At 53.6% G+C, this 23328-nt stretch overlaps 1 long non-coding RNA gene across 1 annotated transcript; it reads left to right on the plus strand.

Annotated features, from left to right (window-relative positions):
- The first annotated feature begins 1027 nt into the window (after window positions 1–1027).
- Window positions 1028–9826, plus strand: LOC103560914 (uncharacterized). Its single transcript, XR_547314.2, has 3 exons — window positions 1028–1336; window positions 8577–8895; window positions 9374–9826. It is a non-coding gene; the product is annotated as an uncharacterized lncRNA (long non-coding RNA).
- Window positions 9827–23328: the final 13502 nt, after the last annotated feature.

Below are 23328 nucleotides of genomic sequence, written 5' to 3' on the forward strand. Positions count from 1 at the left end.
TTGATTTCTCCCCAGTAAAGCGATGCTCACTGAGCCTCTAGCAACCTCTGAAGTGCAAACCCAGTGAGTTTGGTCTGTTGGGATGGTCTCCTGTGGCACTGGACCTGCCTCCACGATGCACTGGCTCCTGGCTTCCCTCCCCATCTCTGGCGGCCTCTCCTCACTCTCCTTGGCAGGTGTCTCCCCTCCTATCCCTTAAGTGTCTCAGGGTTGAGGCTGAAGCGCTCTTCTCTCTTTTCTTCTCACTCTGCAGCTCCTCCCCTGGCAAGTGCACCTCTCATGGTTTTAAAGTGGGTGTATCCCTGGCTCATATATTGAGCTTCAATCTTGGTTACACGTTGAGCTCAGACTTGGTCACACACGGAGTCTTGACTGGCCACACTCTGAGGCCTGAACTTGGTCATACATAAGCCCCGATCCAGCTCACACACTGAGTCCTGACCCTTCTTCCACACTGAACTCTGATTCTGGTCAGTCTGAGTACCAAGAAGGGCAGGTCTTGCAATGAAGGCAAGGTAAACCCCCTCCAGTGTGCAGGCCCAGCGAATCTCAGCTTTTTGGGGGGTTCATGGCTTATGTCTGAATACTGGAATCTTGGTGGCACAGTTGAAGAAGGTGAAAGACTCAAAGTCACCCTAGAGGAGCTAGTGGCAGCTTCCTTGCAGTCACCACTGTGGCATCAGGGGTCGCACAGGCCTGTGAAACTCTCCAGTTACCTCTGGCTCTGTGGGTCCCGAGGACAGAGTGACCTTTGATGGAGCTCTTTACTCTCCTGGCCCTGCTGCTGTTCCCTGTCTCACTGTGTCCTGTGACCCACCCAGCTCAACTTGGTCAACTGGACCTAGACGGAACATTATGCTCCCTTGGTGAGTCTAGTGTGGTTCTTAAGAGTTCCAGGCTCCACAGCCAGACTGCCTGAAATTCAAATCCTGAGGCTGCCCATCCCAGCTGTGTGGTCACAGGCAGGTGACATCACCTCTCTGTGCCTTAGTCTCCTCCTCTGTAAAACGGAGTGATAATAGCTCTTACCCCATAGTGTTGTCCTAAGTATTAACATGAATTAATTTCTCTTAAGAGCTTGGTGCCTGGCACATGGTGAGTGCTGAGTTTGGGTTAGGTGTGGCAATCATTTTGCCTGTTGACACACACTTGGCTGATAATGTGAGATCACAACGCTCCAGGAAGGCCTGTGTTCAGTCCCTGAGGGACTAGTACAGTCCAATGACAATTAATTGATGCCTACTCTGTGTGGGCACTGATGACACAGGAGTAACCAGCCTCAATCCTGCTCTCAGGGGCCTTACTGTCTACAGAGAGACCATCCTCACACTTGCTGGTAGGCTCTGTTGGGGGAAAGTGGGCGAGATGAGTCCATTGGTGGGGTGGTGGATGTTCACAACAAATAACATTTTTTATGCACCTACTGTGTACCAGGACCTGTTCTGGGGCTTTATATACACTATGTCATTTCATCCTCACAAGAGGATGATACCTAACAACATAACAATTATCATCCCTATCTTATAGACAACTCTGAGGCTCAGAAAGGGCGGAACTGGAGAAGCCTGAGGCTTTTCTGTGCTAGGGAATGAGCAGAGGTGTGACTGAGCCCCAGGGGCCCAGGGACAAAGGGTGCTGCCTGGCTGAGGGGCCTGAGAGAGGCATGGGTGTGGGTGAGGGCCTTGAAGGCTGGGCTGAGGAACTCTGCTTGGTGATCACTCTGCATTTGAACCAAGTGAGGCTCCAGAGTGGGAGAACAGGCAGGGACCTCGCCACACCAGGCCCAACTCTGAACACCAGGAGTGTGTCCCATTGGCCAAAGTCTGTGATGGATATATCCAGGTATGTACAGGTGTGCTGGTGTACGGCGAGGCCTACTTGTCTCCTCAGGGGTCCCATTCCCAGATTCCACCCTCTAGAGCCAGGCAGGGCAGGGCTCAGGACAGAGGACCTCCATGGCTGGGAAGGGCAGCTCTGTGGGGAGGGGCAGGGCCAGTGGAAGGGGGTGGAAGGAAGGTGCAGCTGTGGTGGTGGTGACAGCTTCCTAAGTAAGGAGACCTGTAGACTGGGCTGTGGGTGGGCCTAGAGGCCTAGGAGGGCACCAGCCTTTGGGGCTGGAGGACCTCCCACTCAGCTTTCTGGCCCAGTCTGGAGGAGCCTCCTTTTGCACCATGGACCCTGACAACCTCCACCCTCATACTGGGGAGGAGAGGCTGGAGGACACCAGGCAGGCATTGGGGGTGTGGGGAGCCTGTACCTCCCTGTACCGCCTGCCCTGGGCTTGCCTCCCCTGCATAATTAGCTGCTCTTGTCTCTAATTGATTCCTCTGGTACTCACAGGACAATTAGAATTTAAATTGCCTTTTACAAAGGTCACAAAAACATGATCAAAGAGGAATCTATTAGAGGGGCTGGGGTGGTGCCTCCTTCCTGGCCTCTCAGAGCTGCAGGCCAGGACTTGTGGAACTCTTGCCACCTGCACAGTGGCCCTACTGTCATTCCAAAGTCTTTCCAAGGCTTTCTGCTTCCTCCCACAGCCCCATCTCCCACATCCCTTCCCCACCCTGTACCCTACTGGCCTCAACATGTCGTGTTGCTCCAGCTGTTCTTCAGATGGCCTAAGACTGTCCCTTACCAGCCGTGTGACCTTAAGGAAGCCAATTGCCCCTCCAAATCTCAGTAACCTCATCTGTGAAATGGAGCCAATATCTTCTGCTTCCTAAAGGCAGGAGGCTCCACATGGAGAAAGCCTGGGGTCCCTCCAGCCATTGAGTCTTTGCTTCTCTGAGCCCACTTATTTTTCTGCCTCCACCAGGATGCCACCTCTGGGTTCTCATCCTCTGGCTCCTCAGCCCTCGCTGTGGCCCACGTCCAGCTGTGCTCCTCATGCTGCCCTGGGGGTGAGGTGGCCTGTTCCACCAGGGATCCAGGACAGAGACTCTGTCCACTCCTTCCTCTGGCTCCCTCAGCAGCCTTCACAGATCTGGGCACATGGGGCAAAGGGTCCATTTGGCAGATGGAGAAGCTGGCTGAAAGAGAGCCTGGGTTCCCACCCACAGCGGGCTCACCCTCTGGCAGGGCAGAGAGGAGGCCTGTGTAGCAGGTACGACCAGCCTGCACGGGCAACAGGCCACAGGATGATTGCCCTGGGCCTCAGCCTCCCCATGTGTGCAGCAGAGGCTGGGCTGGAAGGTCTCCAACAGCCTTGCTGACTCAGGATCTTTGTCCTGGGTCAACTTGGGATTTTGGGTGCTGGGGCTCAGGGCTGGAGGAGGCTGGATGGGGTGGTCTTAGCAATGTCAAGGAGCCTCTTTTGGGCCAGCCAGTCATCTAGGCCAGCCTGGCTTGGCCCAGCCACTGGGGTTTGTGGGAGGGTAGACAACAAGAGGCCAGGAGGGGCTTGGCTTCCTGGAGGCCTCTAGGCCCTGACCCCACCCCACTAGGTCTGAGAGGAGAACCTGGCAGCAGCACCCGCCCCAGCCCCAACCTATTCCTGCCACCCAAGTTGGGAGGTCTGCCCCTGGAAAGCAGGTGGCAGTGCCCATCCTGCCAGACTGGCTCCAGGAGGGAAGTAGTGATGAGGCACAGCTGCATCCCCTCCCTTGGATGGCTCTCTGCTGAGAGGCAGCCCACCTGGCAGCTCCATCAGACTTCAGAAAGGGACTGTTGTTCACTGAGCACCTATAATGTGCCAGCCCTGGACTTGACACTTTAGGTATCTTACTTCACAGAATTCTCCAGCAGTCATATGTGCCACCATTTCACAAATGATAAAACAAGTTCAGAGAGGTTGAGCACCTTGCCCAAGGTCACACAGTGAGGGATGGACAGAGCTGGGATTTAACCCCAGGCTTTCCTGGTTCCAAAATAGAAGCCCAGCATGGCCCAGCCCTGTGGCTGCTACTGGCTGTAAGGGATCCCATTAATTTGGGACTCAAAACCAGCATTAGAGACACCATAGGATGTCACGTGGCTCCACCTGAGTGGGAGGGAGCCCAATAGGAGTCTGTGTAGACTTTGGCAGAGGTGGCCAAGGTATCAGTATTCTCACTCCCCCTGCGATGGCTCCCAAGGATTACCTGATCTGGCGGAACTTCATTTGGATGCTGAAGGAGGCAGCTCTGGGACCCAGGCCTATGGCTGAGTCAGTGAACGGCCTGCTCTGATCTTGCATGAGCCAGGGCTGCTGCCTCCCAGGAGATCCACAGGGGGAGGGCAGACCCACTTGGGATCCTCAGAGCAGGTGTGGGAGTATCCCCTTGCATTCCGGGACGGGAACCTGGCAGAGCCATCAGTCTGTGCCCCTGTCTTGGAGGCCCTCACTCTTGCCTCACCAGCAGAAGCGACGTGTCTCAGAGTAGAATAGGGGGCTGGGGGTGCCCAGGGAGAGAATAGAGGGGCTGCTTGCACCTGGAGTACCCTCACTGACAGGGCTTCTTGCTCTGACCCTGGGTCTGGCCAGGACTGGGTGGGGATGGGCATTGGGCCAGTGCCTGAAGTGTGAGAAGGTCTCTCTGGGGCCATAAATCCCACAGGCCCAGGCGAGGATGCCCACAAAGCTGTTGTGACAGCAGTGGTTAAATTAAGTGGCCGTCACTGAGCCAGGCGGGGCTGGTTTCCTGAAACAGGATTTATGGCCTCCCTGCCTCATTTACTGCCCTGTCAGCCTAGGCCCTTCACAGTACCTGCCTCCGCGAAGGAGGCCCATTCTCAGGGCCTAGGAGCTCTTGCCACGTGGGGCAGCCAGCTGGCGCTGCCATGCCTGGGCTTCCAGGAACTGGGGGCACCTTGGGCTAGGGTTCTGGAGCCATCCCACTGCCTGCTTTGGTCCTTAGAAAAGGAACCCAAGGCCCAGAGAGGGCATGAGATTGTGTGGGGCCTAGTCCAGTCTCTGGCTCCCAAGTGACACAGCCACACTCCCTTCTTCAGGATTTTGCTCAGGTCTGCTGCCCCTGAGGTCCTGCCGGCCTTGGCCCTGCCCTTCGCCTTGGTCCCACCACCTACCACTTTCCTTGACCTTCTCCCAGGCTGCTGCCTCTGGGCCATCCTTCTGTCCTGGAGCCCAGTCAGTTGTGACAGAGCAGGAGGCAATGGCTGGCCCTGCTTTGCCTCATTCTACCACACATGTGTCTGTCCACACACACACACACGTGTTGGGTGGCAACATAAATTGCCAACATTTCAGGTGATTTTAGGATGAGACACTGCACTTGGAGCATTTCATCTGCAGAATCCATTGACCTGGACATTGTCAGATGTTTACTTGGAACAAATAGAACATCAGCAATAACAATAAAGAAGCAATACACAAAATGTAAAACATGTGGGACCTGGAATTCCCAAAAGTATCCTCTGACCAAATAGTTCCTTGGACTGGTCTAGCCTTGGACCCCCAGGCCCACAAGAGATCTCAGCCAACGAGAGTGCAGAGGGCTTACACTCCCCACCAAGCCCCCCACCCTGGATCCTCAACAGGTCTGCGGCAGAGCCAGAGAACAAGACCCATCCCTTTTCCAGGTGCTCATTCCTGGGACCCTCCTAAGTCACACAAGCCCATGGAAAAAGTGAGTTGGGGGTGGCCAATTCTCAAATAATAAATCCTATCCAGCTCAAAGAAGTCCTTGAGCAGAAGCATGTGGTGGCTCTGGGGACAGCCACCTATCTCAAGTGGGCGGTGGGAGCCTCGCCTACAGGGCAGCCTCTTGGCCCCAGACAGCTCCTGGGCCATGGGGAGGAGCCCACACCCTGCTCTGGACGGGCTCCTACTGTCCCCACTCTCTGAGGCCTTGAGGGCGCACATCTCAGTTGGAGTCTCTCCTGGAGGTCGAGGCTGTCGGGAAGGCTTCTGCCTGGCTCCAGGTCCCTGCAGTCTCACGTTCCAGTCAGCCTCTCCAAGCCCTTCTCCCTCTGTCCTCCTCACACACAGGTTCAAGGATTGCTGGGTCGTTTGTACCCTGCATTTTCCCTCCTCCTAGCCTTTGCTCAAGCTGTTACCTCCTCCTGGAGGAACCAGGCCCTCCATCTCCATATTTTTGGATCCTCTCTACCCACCAGGGCCCAGCTCAGATGCAGCTGCATCTTGTTGATTCTCCCAGGAGGGGGTCTGGCCCTCATGCTGCTAGATGTGGGGGTCCTGGACTTTCCCTTCAGTTGAAAGAAGGCTGATCTGGGGTGAATATGGAGAAAAAGCCCATGTGCCCTGTTGGATCCTCAATGGCCTCATCAGCAAAATGGGGAGAACTGCCCTGCCCATCTCTCCGTTCCCTCCATGCTCCACCCCTGTCCCCTGCGGTCCTCAGGCCTAGAAAAGAGGGGTCAGAGTGGGAGGAGGGGCAGCCTGGAGCAGAGCACAGACCTGGTATGTGAGGATGGAAACTGGAGGGGAGGGGCTGTTGAGTCAGGAGCCTCTGGTGACTCCGGAAGAGTTAGATGGAGAAGAGGGGACACTTTGCTTTAGGGCCCGTGAATGGTGACGTATTTGTACGCAGAGGCAAGGAGGTGCAAGCCCTGCAGCCAGTGCCTGGAGGAGCAGGCAGGAACGCTGTGTGCCTGGGGTGTGTCTGTGTGTACGTGTGTGCAGGCATAGTGTGTTGCACTGCTGTTAAATGTGTGGCATGCAAATATGAGCATGCACGTGCGCCCATGTGTCTTTGCGTGCATTTATGTGAGCATGTATGTGTGTCTATGTCACGTATGGGCCCACTGCCCAGAAAGAGAAACAGAGAGACAGGGGAGAGAAGGGTAGATGACCTGCATCCAGCAGCGGAGCGGGGTCTCCAGGAGGCTGCCCACCCCCTGACTCAGAGTGGAACTAGTCCTAGGCTCATCTTGGGGAACCTGGTTCTGTTCCCCTGGGGCCCACTGCTCTTCAAGTGACTGCCATACCCGCTAGCCCACCCGTTAGCTATGCTTCCCACCTCATGGGAAACTTGGTGAATGAGTAACAGACAGAAAGTCAGCTCCTGCCTCAACCCCCTGCTCCTGGTGGGCCAGCCGCCTCCATCCCCAGCGGTGTTGCTGGGCCTGGACTGAGAAGAAGGATGGCTGTGGCCCTCTTGTCATGCTGCCCCATCTGGAGTTTCCAGGGCTTCCTCTCAGTCAGAATGTCCTTTCTCCCGCACCTGCCTCTGGAGGCTCTGAGACTTTGTGAGGTTCCATCACCCCTTATTCATTCACTAGTGCCTGGCCCTACCCCACCCTGCCTGGGGAACAACAAGAAAGCAAATTAGGCCCCACATTGTGGGTACCTGTCTGAGGGACAGAGGAGGGAGGACTCAGGCCCGGACTTTGGGGATCTTCCTGTCCTGGAGTAGGAGGCCAGCAGATGCCACACACACGCATACACACATGCATACGCATGTACACACATGAAAGAACACAAAACAGTGAGATGATGGGGAAATGGGCCTGGTCGGGGTCTTGGGCAGGGGCAAATCCAGCCCTTGGGGAGTGAGAACACAAGGACAGAGCATGCTGGAACCCCCCCCCCCACCGACGTCCAGATCAGGGGGCTGGGCGGAGGGGGAGGTTCTTGGGCCAGGGCTGATCCCAGGGGCTCTCGGGCTGAGGAGGGAGCAGAGCTGGGCAGATGCAGAGAAAAGGGAGATGGAGAAGGGTCAGAGGAGAGAGCCAGACAAATAGTGTGTGAAGGAGAGGTTCCAGAAGGGGCCAGCAGCCCTGGGGCCCTGGTGAGGGGGAGGAGGAGCCGTTCCTGGCTAGCCAAGTCAGCTGAGCTGGACATCAAAGCCCAGAGTGTGCTCTGAGGACGCTGGTTCCTCCCTCCCATGGAGAGACAGATGTCACTTTGATGGTGAGAAGAAAGAATGTTGTACATTGAGAGTGGGGGAGGGGGCAGGGGGAGATAGAGTCTCCTCCCTGTGACCATGTCTCCTCCCTGTGGCCACTCAGGGAATGAGAGAGACCATCACAAGTGTCATGTCCTCCATTTCCAACGGACTTCGAATACAGATCCATCACTGGAGTTTTCATTTGCCAAAGGAATGAGCAGCTGCCCTGGGGTCAGGGTCTGATCAGGGATCAACCACTGGCCACTTCCTGGCCTCTAAAGCCCAATGGGGCCACCATCCTGCTGGCTAAGTGGGGTAGGCCAGTCCTGCAATGGTGGGACAGTGCATACTATGGGAGCCAGAGCAGAGTAGGCTCAATGCCCACTGGCCACTTCATGCCTCCCTACAGCTGCCTCAGTTGGGTGTCTGTGCCAATGTGTGTGTGCACATGTTTATCAGCTGTGGGAGCATTCATGCTGCCTGCAGGACCTGACCCTCCAGCCCTACCTGGCCCACTCTCTCCAGCAAGAGCTAGGCATGCTACCCTTACAGGCCCTGGGCTTCTCTGAGTCCCACCTCCCATCTTGGCTCACGTAATTTCCTTACCTAGCATATCTTCCAAACCACCACTAGGCCATAGGACGCCTTTGTAAGAATTAGCCAAAGGTACCCCTTCCTATAGATGCTTTTCCACTGTCTGTCGGAAGATTGTCATACTAAACATACACATCTGTGCGAACTGGAGCTGCGAAGTGAGGCCCTGAACACTCTTCTTTCTCCACTTCTCAGCGACCCAAATCCACCATGTTCCTCCACAAAGCCCTCTCTGGGGCCTCCACAGCCCCTGGTGTGAATCCTGCAACCAGATCTTGGTAAGAGCAGCAGTGGCCTTGGGTGTCCCATCTAAGAGCCAGGTTCGACGGTGAAGGAGCATCTCCTAGCAGAGGGTTCAGCTTCCTCCCGTGGGGAGGCCAGTCTCCTGCATTCCATCGTCACACCCCATAGAGGGCACATTCTGGGGAACCCAGCCCCATCTCTACCAGTGCCTGAGGGGCCCTGGGGGGCAAGAAGTAGCTGGATCATGAGGAGATCCAAGGCAGTCCTCGTGGTAAGAGCACTCTCCTGGCCAGACATCTACCTAAAGAAGAGGGCTTGGCTTGTGGTTCCAGCTTCAGGACCAGGAGGAAATGTCTTAGAAAGGTCCACTTAGAAAAATGGTATAGCTCCACTGGCTCTGAAAGCCACAGGGCCTCTATGGACCTCTTACTCCAGGCTCTTTGGAAAAGCTCTCCCAACCACACCCCGACCCTGCCAGCCAGTGGGTGACAGTAGGTCACCATAAAGGGAATAACCTTCCTCTCCCCAGGCAGGACCACAGGCTGTTCTGAGATTTCCTTGGATGTTTTTCCTGCACTCACAGTCCTCTTACATTCTTCTTTAACACCACAGGCTGCAAAGCCCCCTGGGGGGATGTCTCACCGCACCCTTCTGCCCATGCCCCCCCATAAGAAGGCTGATCCTGTGCCCAGGGCCTGGTCTCCTCTTGCCCCCAAAGTTGTCCTTAATCCCCCCTTCCTGTTTCCAAGGTGCTGCTGGTTAGGACTACAGGGATCTACGGCCCCTCATTCCAACTCTGCTACACTCCTGGAACTCCGGCCTTTGCCTCAGCCTCTCCACTGCCGTGTCCATGAGGTCAGGCTGTTCCAAAACCCCTGCCTGCCCTCCCACCTCCTCCTAGAAACAGATGCTTGCAGACCACCGTGTCCACACCTGCTTCCCAGATATGCCTAGCCCCCTGGGGCAGAAACTCAGCAGGGAAGTTCCGTAACACCTTGCACTTGGGCCCAGGCTCCATCAGCCACCTGGTGTAAAATCTCAGCCAGCCCCAGTGGACTTGGCTCTGATCCCCTCAGGAAGGAAAGTGGGGAATAAAATGGAGGTGAGGAAGATATGGAAAAATAAGTTTCCAAATCCTGTATGCGATGGTGACATCGCAACAGCCGCTGCTGATGGGGAAAAATAAAAGTTGCCGGCTTGTGTTCTCGCGTTCTCTTTCTAAATGATTTGACATTTCATTCCCCCCCATCAAACTCTCTATTCTCTGCTAATGGCAGAATAATAAAAAATTATCCCTCATAGTGTGTGAGTGAGAGACCAAGACGGGAGCCCAGGAGAGGGAGGAAGGAGAGGAAGGAAAAGGTTATTATAAATGTGTCAGCCTGGTTTATGGCCCTTTATCAGCAAGGGAGAGACGGGAGGGAGAAACACCATCAGCGCACACTTTAAAGCAGCCTGCCAGCTTGGTTGGGGAGTGTAAATAATTTTTATTTTCAGCTGCATTTAGATATTTTAAAATATACACCCGTCAGCCATTGTGGGGAGCCAGCCGCGCCTGCTGGGGAGAAGTGGGTGGGGGCGGCTTGCCTTTCTGCAGCTTTGATGGGACTGTGTTTGACAATTAGGGCTTTCAAAAGCAGCGTTTGCTGATAAAGGCTTCCTTCTCAAGGATCAGGGAGAGATAGTGAGGCCAGCCTCTTGGTGGCTGCCAAACTCCCCAGCTGACTGGCTGGGGCTAATCTAGGGGGGTGGGATTTGGGAAGGTGGCTCAGGCACCCAGTGTCCTTCCCGATAGGGCCAGCAGGGACACAGGCCACCTGGGTCAGCACCCCACCTTCCCCATACCACTAGATGCCACATCTGCAACCTGGGCTTGAGACCGTGTAGCCTCAGACCCCGAGGTTTCATTCATGCTGTCATTTACTGGTCAACGTTTATTGAGCAACTGCTGTGTGCCAGAATCATAAGAGTTCAAGGGCAGGGGAACTTAGAGATCGCCTCACCTAACTGGTCCTTTGATCTCTCCTCCCCAAGTGTGTGCAAAGAGCAGTCATCCATGGCCTCCAGCAGTAGCCCACTGCGTTCTGGGCTTGAAATGGGCAGTCCCGGGGCAGAGTGGCACAGCACTTAGGAGCACGCACTCCACAACTGAGTTATGCCTGTGAGATCTTGGGCAGGTGACTCCCAAGGGCTGAGCCTCCACTTCTTCCTCTGTAAAATGGTGGTCTAATCTCATGGTTGTGGAGATTAAAATGAGATGATGAGTATAAAGACTTTGCAGTCTGACACACAGGGAGTGCACACTATACAATGTCTTTCGTCATTGGCTGTGTACTGAGGTGGGCATACCAAATCCCACCAGTAACCCGCAAGTGTTCCAGTGTGCCCAGCACAGAGGCAAGGATCAAGGGGAGGCTGTAGGGGAAGCCCCTGTGACAGGCTGGACAGAGGGGCCGTGCGTGGGGCAGGCTCATCAGGGCAGGCTCTGGGGGGAGGGTCCCTGAAGGAGTGGCAGGATGCAGAGGGAGGACCCCCGCCTGGCTGGAGAAGAGGAGATGGCCACTAGCCAGACGGCCTGATGCCCTGCCCAGCTGGTTCCTACACCAGCTCAGAGAGGGGATTTGGCACTAATACCCTGTGAGAGTTGCACACCAGCTATGAGACCAGCACATTACCTGTCCCCTGTGGGGCTTCTAGCTCTGGTGCCCACTGAACGCCAATTCTGTCTGACGGATGCATGGCACACCTTCCATGCCCTACATGCCCCTCTAGGCCCTTGGGCCTGGGCAGGGCTGACACTGGCAGATAGTGGGAACAGGGAGGCTCAGAGAAGCAAAGGAGGACAGAACCAAATTCCCAGGTCTGAGGTAACTGGTCACAGGAGAACAAGCCTCTTGGGCCCTCCCTGTAGGTTCCTTCTGGCTGGACCAACAAGGGACATCAGGTTAAAGTGAAACTGTGTGCTTGGCCCTGAGAACAGATTTGAACAAGGGCACCGAGCTGGACGGGACCAGACCCAGGACTGTGCTAGGTCCCACATGGGGTGTGGGGGCTGAGACCAAGCCACGAAGCGAGGGAGGGAGAGAGAGGAAGAAGGACAGGAGGGAGAGGCCAGGCAGGGGCTCTGCACCCATCCCCCTCCTCTTGTCATCCGTTCAGTCGATCTTTCATGCCGCGAACGCACTGCTGTCTGCTCTGAGCCTGAGCCTCCTTCAAGGAGGGAGGCAGATGTGTAAACAGACAAGGACAGGGCAGCACAGCAACTGGTGGTCTGTGGTGGCCCAGAGGAGGGGAGAGGAGGAGGACATCAGGAAAGGAGGTGCAGAGCAGGAGAGACCCAAGAAGCCTCAGAAGTCGACACAGGAATTTCCCAAGCAGCCTAGGTGGGGAGGACACTCCCGTAGAGGGTGCAGCGCGGACACAGGCCTCAGAGCACAGGGCCACGCGAAGCCCTGGGGAAGTACAAGGTGATGGTGTTGGCTGGATTCATGTTTCCCAACAGTGTCTTGAGGAACATTAGTCCTGGGGGGTGTTGATAAATGGTACTTGAAACAAGAGTTCCCCTGGTCGGATATATGTGGGAAACACTGGATTAAACAATGAAGAGCACAGAGTACAACATCAATATACAAAAGTCATTGTATTTCTACACGTAGCAATGAGAAATGAAATTAAGAAAACAATTCCATTTACAATAGCATCAAAAAGAATAGTATACTTAGGAATAAATTTAACCAAGGTGGTGTAAGATTTGTCCCCTGGAAACTGCAAAATATTTCTGAAAGAAATTAAAGAAGATTGAGATAAACAGAAAGACATCCCATATTCATGGATTGGAAGTCTTAATATTGTTAACATTGCAATAGTCCTTAAATTGATGTGCCAATTCAATGCAATCCCTATCAAAATCTTAGATGTTTTTTTTGTGGAAATTGACGAACTGATCCTAAAATTTGTATGAAAATGCAAGGGAACACTGGTGAGAATGCAAAATGGTACAGCCACTTTGAAAGACAATTTGGTGGTTTCTTACAAAACTAAATACACTCTTACCAGATGATCCAGCAGTCCTGCTCCTTGGTACTTACCCAAAGGAGCTGAAAACTTATGTCCACATAAAAACTTGCACGCAGATGTTTCTAGCAGCTTTATTCATAATTGCCAAAAGCTGGAAGCAACCAAGATGCCCTTCAGTAGGCGAATGGATGAACAAACTGTGGTGCACGCAGACAGTGGAATATTATTCAATGCTAAAAAGAGATAAGCTATAAAGTCACGAAAAGACGTGGAACAATCTTAAATGCATATTACTAAGTGAAAGAAGCCAATCTGAACAGGCTACATACTATATGTTTCCCATTATATAGCGTTCTGAAAAAGACAAAACTCTGGAGAGATTAAAAAGGTCAGTGGGTGCTGGGGGCAGAGGGGAGTGAGGTGAAGCACAGAGGATTTTTAGGGTAGTGAAATTACTCTGTATGATATTATAATGATGGATACATGTCATTATACATTTGTCCAAACCCAGAGAATGTATCACACTAAGAGTGAGCCCTAATGTAAACTATAGACTCTGAGTGCTAACGATGTGTCAACATAGGTTCATCAATTGTAATAAATGTACCACTCTGGTGCAGGATGTTGATCACGCAGGAGGCTATACAGGTGTGAGAGCAGGTGTTATATGAGAAATCTCTGCATCTTCTGCTCAGTTTTGCTGTGAACCTGAAATGCTCTAAAAAAATAAAGTCTATTTAACAATAAGTCTATTAAAAATTCAAGGGACACAGAATAGCCAAAATAATCTTGAAAAAGAACAAAGTTGGCAGACCCATACTTCCCAATTTCAAAATTCACTACAAAACTATAGTAATGAAGACAATGTGGTACTCACATAAGGACAGATATATAGATCAATGGAAAAGAAATGAGAGTTCAGAAATAAACCCTCACATTTATGGTCAATTGATTTTCAACAAGGGAACCAAGACAATTCAATGGGGAAGGAATAGTCTTTTCAACAAATGGTGCTGGGACAACTGGATATCCACATGCAAAAGGATAAAGTTGGACCCCTTCCCCACGCCACAGAGAAAAAAATAACTCAACATGGATTAAAGACCAGGATGTCAGGCCTCAGACCAGGAAAGACCAGGCTGTTGGGGCTGGAGGCAGGAGACTACTCACCACCTCGTCAGGCCCTCTGAGTCTTCTACAATAATCATTATAATTTTTGCTCTGGAATTTAGAGAGTGACAAGTGTCAGCAACAGATCCCAGGATGACTCCATAGAGACAGGAAGGATCTGTAAACGTTTTCCATCTCTCCTTCAATTTATCTGTTTTGAAGGTTGGTGGGAGTGGACACTGGTACAATCTTTTGGAGAACCACTCTGCAGTTAATAACACTCTCCCCAAAGAACGTGAGAGTCTGACCACCCCGCAGTCCCTCCTGTGCATCTGCAGAAATACCAGCCTGATGGAATCGTTTGTCACAGCCTCTTTGGTAGATCAATTACCAAAATGGCCCCAGTTCCCCATACTTTCCTGTATCTCTTTCCAATGTCACTTTGCAGCTCTTTGCACCAAGAGGTGACATTGGTTTCTCCACCTCTTGAATCTGGATGGGTCTCTGACTAGCTTTGGCCAGTGGAATGTGGTAGAAGTGATCATATGCCAGTTCCAAGTGTTGGCCTCAAGAACCCTTGTATGCTCCCACTTGCTTTCTTGGAAACTTGCTACCAACGTGAAGACAAGCACAGGCTAGCTTGCTGCAGGAGGAGAGACCACATGGAAGAAAACAAAATCATCTCAGGCGAGGCCATCCTAGACCAGCCAGGCCCTAGCTGATCCTCCAGCCGGCCACGGATGGCTGAGTGAACCCACCTGGGAATCAGCCTGGCCTGGCCCAGACCTGCTCAGCTGACTTCCAGACCCGTAGGCATAATAAATAGTGCTTGTTTTAAACCACTAAGCTTTGGAGTTGTCAAGTAGCCATTACTTACAATACTAAAAAACTGATACAGCCCTAAGCTGGAGGCAATCCAGATGTTCATCAATGTGGGGTTGGAGGTATAAAGTGTGGTAGGGCCGTACAACGGAACATCCTGTGGCCATTAAGAAATGAGGTGGATCCGTATGATCCATACATACTGACCTGGAGCATGTCCATGATCCATTCGTGAGGGAAAAGAGCAAGTGACTGATCAATATGTATGCCGTGACCCTATTTTTGTTTTTTAAAAATGTCTGTCTATAAAATATATAGAAAAGATACAGCTAGGAAAAAGTTGGCAAGGATACACAGCAAACTATTCATAAGGGTTGCCTCTGGAGGAGACAGCAAGGAGTTTTATATTTTTCACTTGCTTTCTCGTGGGTTCTTTAAAAGTGAAGATTATTTGGGAGAAAAACAAAGTTGACGTTTTCAGTGGCTGGGTTTGTTGTAATTGAGGCCCAGCTGTCCTCATATGGATTTTCCAGCTTTTTCTCTTCTATCCTGGCTGAAATCCACATCCTGAACTCCCCCAGCACCCACAAACTCCTTCATCACTTAGGCAATCACTGCACATCCTTGAACCCTTTAGGTATTTACCTTGAAATATTAGAGCAGGAAGATTCTTTGGGGACCAAGGCCCATCTTTGTGGTACAGATAGAGGGAAACTGAGGCACAGAGAGGCAGGGATATGTTGGAGGCCTCTCTGAGAGCCTGCAGCTGAGCTGAGGCAAGACAGGTGTCCTGAGGACCTATCCACCTCAAGGAGTCCAGAGCAGCCCCCATGCCCCTGCTTCCCTCGGAGGCGGCCTCGAGGATCGGGGAAAAGCTTTGTCCTTCTCAGGAGATGGAGGAGGGGCCGTGAGTGGGAGGAAAAGGGACAGAGCCAAGGAGGAGGAGGGGCAGGGTTGGGGGGTGTCAGTGCCAGGCTCAGCCTAGAGCCTCAGGCGGCAACCAGATAATAAGCAAGAATAATAGAGGAAAGAGAGTGAAATGTCACATACTGCTCTGGTGCCATTAGCCACCAGAGAAGGGAAATATCACATAATTAGGCTGGGCCTTTGTTTGTCTTTGTGGAGGGAGGGTGTGCGGGGGGCCTGGTTGTGTGTGGGGGGCTGTTTCCAGGGGACCCCCTCTGGGGACAGGCCTGTTTCCCCAGGGCAGCGGAGGCGGCAATGAGACGAGATTTCAGGGCCGTGGCTCCAGGCCCCCTTGGCCCCCCACTCCCCAGTCCCTGGGCCTGATGTGACTCAGAGGAGGGTGGTGGGGTGGCGGGAACTGGGGCAGGGAAGGGATGGGACTTATTCCACCTCGAGACTGACTCCTGGAGCTCAGAGGCCTCCTTGCTAAACGGCCTTCGCTGCTGTTTGTTTATATTTCCCTCGTTATTACCCAAGTCACAGAAACGCCCGGGTAATGGCTGTAAAATTACACACTCGCAGCTAATTCGGGCCGACTCTTGGCAGAGGAGCCGTGTTTTAAGGAGAAATAAACAAGGCCTGAAATAAAAGTCGGCAGGAATACAAATCTGCAGCAATGAGGCTGCTCCCCCTTCCCCAGCAACAAGCTGTGAACGTCACACTAACACTCCGTTGCGGAGACCACGGCCAGGCTCTCCCACCCTTCAGGCCACTTGAGGGGCTCTTACACTGTGGCCCCACCCTAACCTGGGGCTGGGCCGGGTCCCTGTTTTTGCAGACCCAGGCTACTCCCCGGTCCTGATTCCCTTCCTCTGTGGGTACCCCTTCCTTTCTCCCCTAGCTGAGGAGGTTCTAACCACTGGTTCGCCAATTGATTGATTGATTCATTCATTCATTCACCACGTGTTTCTTGAGCACATACTTTGTGCCATGCACTGTGCTCTAGTGGTGAGAAAACACAGCCGTGGGTTCTTTCTTGTCTGGTGCAAGAGACAGATATTAGACCACCAAAGGCATGAACAAATGTGTAATAAAAAGCTAGGAAAACTGCACTAAAGGAAAAGAACAGAGCAGGATGGGAGAGGAAAAGGGAGGACCTGCTTTAGATTGGGGGTTCAGGAAAGACCTCTTTTAGGAAAGGAAAGTCCTACTTGAGTTGAGGCCTAGAAGTGGGAGTTTTCTGGGGGCAGAGCAGGGAATAGAGTATTCCAGGTGGAGGGAACAGCATGGGCAAAGGCCCTGAGGCAGGAAGGCTGGTGAGCAGGGAGCTGGGGGCAGTGTGATGTGAACCGGCCTGGAGAGACCACGCAGGTGCTGTACGCCGCCTTCCCCAGCTGGGAAGGGTTATAAGATTCTAAGGAAGGGGGGAATGAGATCTGATTTATGATTCTGAAAGAGCTCCCTGCTGGGCTGGGAGAGGCCTGCAAAGAAATGAGAGGAGATACGAGCAGCTGGGGAGGCTGTTGCAGAAATCCTGGTGAGAGATGACAGCGGCTGGGGAAAGGACTGTGGCAATGTGGACAGGGAGCACGGGAGGGGCAGAGAGATCCCAAAGGCAGACAAGACCTGGATTTCTGGAGTGAGGGAGAAGAAGGAGTCAAGGGGGTTGGTGGATGGAGGACCATTTCCTGAGGGGGGCAGAGTGAAGGAGTGGCAGGTCTGGGACATGTGTCTGAGGTGCGTAGAGATGGCACTTAAGGCCACAGGGATGGACGAGCTTGCCTAGGGAGAGAAAGAGAGGTGAGAAGAGACAGTGTTTGGACATGTGTGACTCTCAACTCAGACTCTCGGGGACCAATGCCCTCCCCCTATCACTAATAAAATAAGAGTAAAAGTCCCAGCCACAGCTTGTTGAGAGGATGAAATGAGGAGGAGGGCCCAGTGTCAGCCCAGTTACAGCAGAGGCAGCCCCACCTACCCAACACTGCCCTTGGGGTCTGCTCAAAGCCAGTCTGTGGCCTGGGAGGTTCACGGGGGAGTTGAGGGGGTACCCCGTGTCACAGATGGGAGCCTATGGAGCTCACCCCAGAGATGGGAGAGCCAAAGGTTGACAGCGGTGAGAGCAGGAGAGGAAGCAGAGGAGAAGACAGCAGACTGGGCTGGGCAGGGAGGACAGAGGAGGCGGAAGGCAGAGAGTTGGGCTGGGGCAGCAAGGCGGTCTCTGTCTCCACCAGGCAGGCCTGGTTGCAGGAACTAATTAGTGCAGAACAAGGCCCTAATGAGGCCCTCTGACTCCAGCTCATGCCCACACTGTGTTTTGTATGGGAGTGTGAGCATACGAGCTGTGTTGGAGGCAAGGATGCCAGGCCCGTCCCTTCCCGACCCCTCCCCTGTTGCGAAACCTGGGGATGGGGTTGGGGAACCCTGAGGTGGGAGGTAGGAGGCCCTGGTTTGCCAGAGTCACTTACTCTGCCTGGTCCCCAGGCTCCCTGTGATGGGGTTGATGGAGGTCCTGCCTGGGCATCTGGGCCCCAGATCCCCCTGGGCCTAACCCCAGCCCCCGCTAGCTCCACTGTGCCCCACTGCACCCCACTGCTTGTCCATCTGTGTGTGGGAGGGACCATGTTTGCTCTTGTGCACTTATTTTCCACGTTCCTGTGTGTACTTAAGAATTTATAAAACATGTGCAAACATGCTTACATGTGCTCTTGTGTGTTGCAGGGGTTGCACATGTGTGTGCACAAGCATGAGGGGAGCGGTTGGACCCACAGCTGCAGTGGTGAGCAGCAGCCTCTCGAGGCCCAGCTCAGCCTCCCTCCCCAGGGAATTCTATCTGCCTCCTCCCTCACCCCCACTGCAGGGCCCCTCTGTCCTCGTGCTCCTGCAGCTAGATCTGCACTAGCTGTCCTGGGCTTGGCTCATGGCCTTCTCTGAGGGCTTCAGACTGACTGCTAGCTGCCCTGGACAGGTGGGGGCTCCCCTTGTCTTCGTCAGGCTGGGGGGCTATGCTGGGGGCAAAGGCCCGAGGGTCCCAGGACTGATGAGGGGAGGCTGCTGGTGCTTTGGGACAAGTGTCCACGCTGGCCTAGGGCTTCTCAGGGAGCTGTGTGCTTCAGCAACACGTAGCTGGACCCGGGGACCCCTGGCAGTGTCCTCTTGGCAGAGCTCTGGGAAGGAGAAGCTGCAGGCCAAGTGCTCATAACCAAGGACATCTGGATGAGGGCAGTCTCGCCATATGTGGTTGGATGAAGTTTGGCTTATACACCATAAATTGTCTGGGTTCCAGGTCCAGCCCTGCCATTGACATGCCCTTTAATGCTGGACAACACCCTCCTCTCAGGGCATCAGTTTGCTCATCCATAAAATTGTGGGGGGTGTGGACGGGATGATCCCCAAGGGCCTGTCCAGCTCTGATGCTTTGTTGCATAATTGAGGCTGAGGCACAGCAACTCTTGGCCACTGAAGACCATCCTGGCAGCATGAGTCAGGGGCATGGGCAGGAAATCCAGAGAGCACAGCTGCGAGAAGCAGTCCTAGGACCCGCCACGAATGCCCTTGTGTGACCCTGCGTTGCTGCGGGCCCCAGTATGGAAAGCCTCTCCCTCTTCAGGACTGTTTGACAACACTGCTCACCTGAGCTCGGCATCTCGGCTCTCAGGCCCGCGGGCGGGCAGACAGAGGCTCGGCACCTCAGGGCAAGAGCTGTTAGAGAAGCTGGTGTGGACGGCGGCTCTCCCGCCCAAGCCGGCTGTCTCCCACGGGGGTCCACATTTATTCCTTCCATCTTCTCTGCTGCTGCTCACAGGGATGCAGTAGGGAGACAGTGGCCCCAGGAGCAGCTTAAAATTTTTAGTTATTATTTTGAAAAGAGAATTCATTCACGTGTTTCAAAAATCAAAAAAGCATAACACAGTATAGAGCAAAAATCTTCCCTCGGGCTCCCTGCTTGGGAGGCCCTGCTTCTAGTTTCCTGTGTGTCCTTTCAGGGGTTCATTTGCTTTCAGAAGCAAATACAAATGCAAGCAGCTTCTGAATGGATGACTAAGTGATTCGGGGGCTTTCATGGTGCCGTGAGGGCTGGACCCCCGACCCCTGCCCACCCTCAAACCCAGGGCTGCAACTATCACAGGTGGGAATCAGTTGCACACTTTCAAATATTTATGAAACACTGATGGATTTTCTCAGGCTGGACTTGTAGCTTTCATGGAATTTGGCTTTATTAGCAAGAAAGTCAAAATTTTCTCTGGACCACCACCAAGAGTCATGCATTCCTGTCGTGCCCCAGGTCCTGTGGGCCTGGCTGCTCCTACTGTGTCAGCTCCTTGCTGGCAGCTTTCGACTTCTCTGCCGTTGAGAGCTGGTGGAGAAGGGCACAGAGAGGCCAAAGCTTGGGGCTGGGGAGAAGTTCTGCAATGACTACCTCTGGGGCGGGCAAGTCTGGCTGCCTCCCTGGCTCTCAGGTACCTAATTTGGAGAATGAGCAGTTTGGCCAATCACTGAGTTTCATTGCTGCTTGATGCCCAAAGGGACCCTCCAAGCCTTCCCAGACTGGGAGCCCCCCTGAGTCAGGGCTAGGTCTTCTCTCCCTCCTTTATCTCCCTCTAGCAGCCCCAGTCATAGGGCAAAGCTCGAGTTTGGGCTCTTTCTTCTTCATATTACAGCAGAATCAAGGCTCCGTTATTCTGGGAATGGCTGTTTCCGAGCGATCTAAGGGGGTCAGGACCCCTGGGCCTCATCTTGACTTGTTGCTGGTGCACGGCTTCTTCACGCTGGGATTGGAGGGAGTAGCTGTTACCAAGCTGACGGGACCCAAGTCTGATCAGGGGTGAGGGATGGCCACAGAGCACGGCTGACGGGAAGCTGTGAAAACAGAGCTGATGTTCCCACCACCCTGAGGTCAGAACCGGGGGCAGCAGAGAAAGCTAATGAGCTTGGCTGTGATGGGGTGGGTTGGGGAGAACTGGGGGGTGCAGCCAGAGTGGAGCCAGGCAGGGGGCCTGCCTGGCACCAGGGGAGGTGTGGCAGGGCCTCATTACCCGTGTCCCGTCTTTTGAAATACATATGTATGTGTGTGTGTATTTAATTTTATGGTCTTATGATCTTAAAAATGCTTAAACATATATTCAAATAATGTGAATACAAATACGTTTTCACCACAAAAACTCAAACAATATACAAGCACATCACACAGGAGTCTTCCTTTCCCTACCGAGCTTTGATATATCGCTTGCAGACTTTTACCCACATGTTATATTTATATACAAAATATCTACGTGTGCACAGATAACAACATGAATAGGATCCTACTAGATATATCTTATTCTGGAATCTACTTCTTCCTCATAAGCTTGGGGGATCTTTCCATGTTATTATACGTAGATCTGCCTTACCCCTTCAGACTGCTTCCAGGATGGGCCTTAGTTATCTTAACAATTCCCCTGTGCATGGTCACGCAGGTTGTCTCTGGTTTTTTGCTGTTACAAACAGTGAGGCTGGGGGCATCCTTGATGATTCTGCTCTCTTGGCCTAGTAGATCTCCCCTCAATCCCCAGGTGCACAGGGCCCACCTGGCCAAAGGAAACTGTCTGATCCGCAATGGCCAGCTGAGTAGGAAGGGTCATAGGCAGGCTCCCTCCTGTGGGAGAAGCACAATGCTGAGCCGAAGGCTGGATCACGCCTGGTGGCATTTCGGGCAGTGGGATCGGGGAGTGTTAATAATGCTGTCCCTCACGTCATGCCATCTCTCATCTCTCACTCTCTCTGGAGGCTCTGTGGGTGGAGGCTGGGAACGGAGATGTCACTGGTGACTGCAAACCAAAATGGTCAGGGAGGGGCATGGAGTTTGACTGGGCCTTGATGAGTGCACCCTTCATGGTCACCAGCCAGGGTAAGGAGTTGGGAGTCCACCTTCTTTGAGTGCTTACTGTTTGCCAGGTACTGTGAGGGCATTCAGATACTAATTTACTTCAATCCTGTGTGTCAGTGATGATTCCATTCACAGACACTGGTAGGTCAGCTCAGGTGAGGTGGCTTGTCCCAGGTCACAAAGCTGCTTTGCCTGACCACACAGCCCCAGGCCTTCCACTTTCCCCAGCTGCCTTCCTTTGGGTGCTCAGCCCCCTGCCTAACCTGATGACACCAGGTCTGGAGCCCCACAGGCCTCCTGCTGGGGCTATCAGGTGAGCGGTCCATGGTGACAGATGGACTAGGACCTCTCCCGGAGGAGCAGGGTCACCACAGGCTGACAGGCTGCTGAGCTCATCCCATCCTGGTGTCACTTGGCTCAGGGAGGAGTAGGCCCTGGGATCTGGATGGCATGGGGAGAGTCGAGCGGGGCTCAGGGACACCCAGGTCAGCGGGTCTGAGGCCAGATTGTGGTCAAAGGGCCAGTGGAATGGCCAGGGCCTTGTTGGTCAGTGTGACAAGCTAAGGTCTTCATTTCTTGCCCCTTCCCTCCTCTGTGTTAGGACAGGATTAGGGCTTTCTTCAGATTCTCAAAAGCGTCTACGATCCCCAAAGAGGTTCCAACTCCATGGACTAAGGCACAATCTCCAGAGGGCTCCTGGTGCAGGGGAAGAAGGTGGGAGCCCAGTTGGACCCCCACCCCACCTCTACCCTGACTCAGCGTACCATCTGCACTGTGGGAGGTTGGGCCTGAGCATCCCTAAGGGCTTTCTGGGCATCTCCAGCTGAACTTCTCTTCCTGTCCCAGCAAGAGCAAAGGATTCTGGGAGGCCCAGGTAGGGGTGCTCTCTGAGGGTCCCTGGGCTCCAGGGCGCAAAGGACAGACCTTGCCTCGGGGAGCGGGAGGTGATGGGAGAAGTGGGGGATGGTACAAGGATAAGTCTCTCTCTTTCACCAGTGGAACTTGGCAGGGAGGGAGGATCCAGTGTGGCGAGCTGGGGCTCCATGTGTTGGGTGCTAGAAAAGCTGTCCAGGCCAGAGGGCCCCAGACTACTCTGCTGCCCTCCCTCAGGCCCCAGGGGATACGGGTGCCCAGCTCTGTGCTGGTCCACAGTGGGGGACAGAAGAGGAAGGCCCTGCCCTGCCCTCAGAGAGCTCCTGCCGGGCCTAGTGGACACATTCCAGGCCAAGCCGCAGGGTTTGGACTCTGGGGCTACAGGAGTTCAGGGAAGGAAGTGGCCCTGAGACCCAGATCCATCAACGAACAAGGCTCTGACATTGACAGATGGCTTTAGTGTCACACAGGCAGGGCAGGCTTCCTGGAGGAGGAGGGGGGATACTGTACTGAGTGGGTCTCCTAAGCTTGTGTTCTAGTGCCAGACACAATTGGTAACCCTCTGACCTCATCACTTATTGGATGTGCGACCATGGACAACTGCCTTTGCCTCTCTCTGCCACAGTCTCCTTGTCTATAAAATGGGAATAATAACAGAGTCTACCCCGAAGGCTGTGATGAGGATCCCAGTTGTTTATAATGGTGCCTGGCACACAGCAACTGCTGAACAAAGATGAGACATTTTTGTGATGATTTTCATCCCTGTGATCAGAGGAAGGGAAGACTATGAAGAGATGAAGGAGCAGCGGGCAGTCCAGGCGCCAAGTGAGGCTGAGAGCCCCAAGGCTGGAATGATGACAGAGGAGGCTCCACCGCTCCGGGAACAGGGGGTCCAGCACAGATTTACCAGCTGCTGGATTATCTCATCCCCGGGCTCCAGCATCATTGCCCAAACTTTGAGCAGACTGCCAGCTTTTAGCCCCCAGCTCTCTGATGACCGATCCCTTCCAAAGACCTAGAGCACGAGTGGTAGGACCCAGGTTCAGTGATCTAGGAAACACTAGGAAAACATTTGGGGCCTGGTGAGGGAGGGAGGAAGTGGACTGCCAC

The sequence above is a fragment of the Equus przewalskii genome, chromosome 1 (genome assembly GCF_037783145.1).
Source record: "Equus przewalskii isolate Varuska chromosome 1, EquPr2, whole genome shotgun sequence".
NCBI classification, from domain to species: Eukaryota; Metazoa; Chordata; class Mammalia; order Perissodactyla; family Equidae; genus Equus; species Equus przewalskii.